The 2852-nt window shown below is 40.6% G+C and overlaps 1 long non-coding RNA gene across 1 annotated transcript; it reads right to left on the reverse strand.

The window, feature by feature from the left end:
* Window positions 1-1433: 1433 nt before the first annotated feature.
* Window positions 1434-2646, reverse strand: LOC311263872. Its single transcript, XR_014623409.1, has 5 exons — window positions 2421-2646; window positions 2167-2240; window positions 1872-1970; window positions 1652-1751; window positions 1434-1511 (listed from the first exon to the last, which is right to left on the reverse strand). It is a non-coding gene; the product is annotated as an uncharacterized lncRNA (long non-coding RNA).
* Between the last annotated feature and the right edge of the window lie 206 nt (window positions 2647-2852).

Below are 2852 nucleotides of genomic sequence, written 5' to 3' on the forward strand. Positions count from 1 at the left end.
ACAATCTCACCCACCAAAACTTGACTGTCTCAGGAGAGCTTGGGAGGAGGATATTGGAGGGGGAATAGCTATGGAGACATGGGAGGAAATTGTTGGGTCCTGGTATAAGACATCAAGGGAAGACCAGACAAGGTTAATTATATATAAAGTTATTAATAGGAGCTATTGGACTCCCTGTAAGATGGCACGATTGAAAATACGGGAGTCGGATATATGCTGGAGATGTGATAGGAGCAAAGGCACACTCATACATATGCTATATGTATGCCAGCTGACATGGAATTTATGGGAAAATATAAGAGCGTTTCTAAATAATGTACTCAGGACAGAGTTACTACAGAGCCTTGCACTCTGTATTCTAGGTATATTAACAGAGGGGGTGGATCTATCAGCTCAACAGACTCTAAAGTGCAGACTGGCCCTTTCCACAGGTTGCAGGATTGTACTAAGACACTGGAAAACAAAAAACATCCCCTTTAATGAATGGTTAACAGAGATGACCAAAATAGCCAATTATGAACTGTTGATCTTTAAAGTGAACAACAAACAAGATATGTTTTGGAAAATTTGGGGGCCCTACATGAACACAGTGCTGAGTGGCTAACTAGGATGAAGGGAACACTCATAATACTGTAGTGATTGAGATGGATGGACATTGAAAATGCTTACCTGTGTTTACTTTTATTTTATTTATTTTGCATTGTCTTACGTTATGTTTTTTTTGTATCTTTGTGGATGTTTGTGTTGTTATTGTAAATGCTAAATTCAAAAGGCAATAAAAAGTGATTGCAAAACTGTCCTCAAAGGCATGGTGTCCAGCGTTGTCTCGCTCACATCTCTACATGTTAATCAAAAGTTTCTGTAAGGATGAACCATGTCTTACGCCAAAACGCTCGACCACATCAATCAAATTCTCAAGTCTTGATCTTCCCTTTTTAAAGTTTTTTTGAGGGCACTATTACATTAGTACATTGAGAGACTGATTCTTCCTTCATCCCTCACCCTTTATCCCCTCATCCCTCGACCATAAATCCTTCATCCTTTTTCCCTTTCTTTGGACCCTTATATAGTATGCCGTAGACCAGTGGATCTCAACCTTTTTTTAGTGATGTGTACTCCTTGTGAAATTTTTTTTTCATCCAAGTACCCCCCAGGGGTGGACTGGGACAAAAATTTGGCCCTGGACTTTTTGGTCCAGACCGGCCCACTACAATCCGCGCGCGGATATTGTGCCAACTCGCCCCGTTGATGTACATACAAACACATAAGTCCTTAATAACACCACTATACTAAACAATATCCCTTTATATTCTGAAGCCTTGAATAAAATAAATGATAACTACGCATTGTGTTGCTCACTTGCTCTTAAGAAGGATACTGGAGAAAGGATTTAAGATTCAAGAGTGTTTATTTGTCACTCACTCATACAGGTACTAGCAGTGAATCATGGCATTGGCAGGCTGGCAGCCAGGTACTGTAGGTCACTCAAAACAACACACAAATAGAGAGCCCTGTGAAAGACAGACAACAAAAGATGTATACACTATGTAAGTGATTACTGAACAATATCCATTCAAGTTCTCAAGTCTTCACTAAAATAAATGTAAAATAGACAGCCAAGAAAAGAGGAAAGTAAGTGTATTGCTCTTACAAGGAGGATGCTGGCTAAAGCACATCAGGATACTGGCAGCACAGCTGTAGGTCTCTCTCAAAGCACACACTGGAACAAATATAAAGCCCTCCTCAGCCCTCTGAAAGACAGACAACATTATTTAAGTGATTATTTTGCAATATCCAATCCATTCATGTTCTGGAATCCTAAATAAATTAACAACCCAGTACTTAATACACTAACTCACAACAATACTCACAGAGTGAAATAAAATGCTGCCTGGCCCTTGATGAACTGCCTGCTTTAAACATAGTTTTCTTAAACAGGAGGGGAACATCTCCTCAAACAAATGGGCAACCTGTGTGAGAGAGACAGAGAGGGAGAAAGAGAGGACTAATGATTGAGTCAAATTATGACATTGCATTATCTTAGATTTTAGTATTAAATGTGTCTGTATGTGGCTCACTCTGGCCACAAGGATGCAGTTCCAATGAATGGGAACACCACCCACCCAAAGAAGAACAGTCTTTGACATTGTTCATTTTAATACTCACTGAATCAAAAAATGCTGCCTGGCCCTTGAACACCGACAAGAAGAGGGAGAACAACACCTCAAACAAATTAAGGCCTGTGTGTGTGTGTGTGTGTGAGAGAGAGAGAGAGAGAGAGAGAGAGAGAGAGAGAGAATGATTGAGTCAGATCACAGTATCTTCAATTAGAGATGGTTGGATAATAATAATAATAATAATAATAATAATAATAATAATAATAAATGATGTTATTATTTTTACTACTACTACTACTGTACCTCTGCCTTATCAGATGAGCTGTTTAGTCAGCAGTGCCGTCTTCTCTGCTACTCTGTTGATCACAGTGTCTGTGTCCAGGTGCATGAGGACGTCCTTCTCAGTAGCCATCAACATGAAAGCCTCCAAGTTGTCCTGTGAGAGTGTGCTCCTGAGTCTGCTTTTAATAAACTTCAGGGTTGAAAATGTACGTTCACAGGCCACTTGGGTGATGGACAGAGTCGCAACTGAAAGGATGATGGACAGTGAAACGGTGCTGGATAGTGAAATAGTGAAATGGTGGATAGTGAAACAGTGCTGCTGATGCTGCTGAAGCAGCAGCATCGGTGCTGCTAGCCCCGGCCAGGCCGGTGTTGTGCCAGAAAACGACTGCTTGCCAGAAAAAGACTGCTTGCTTGAAAACGACTGACGACTAACTAACTCACGAGTAACCC

Source organism: Pagrus pagrus (genome assembly GCF_965226575.1).
Source record: "Pagrus pagrus genome assembly, chromosome: 10".
NCBI lineage: Eukaryota > Metazoa > Chordata > Actinopteri > Spariformes > Sparidae > Pagrus > Pagrus pagrus.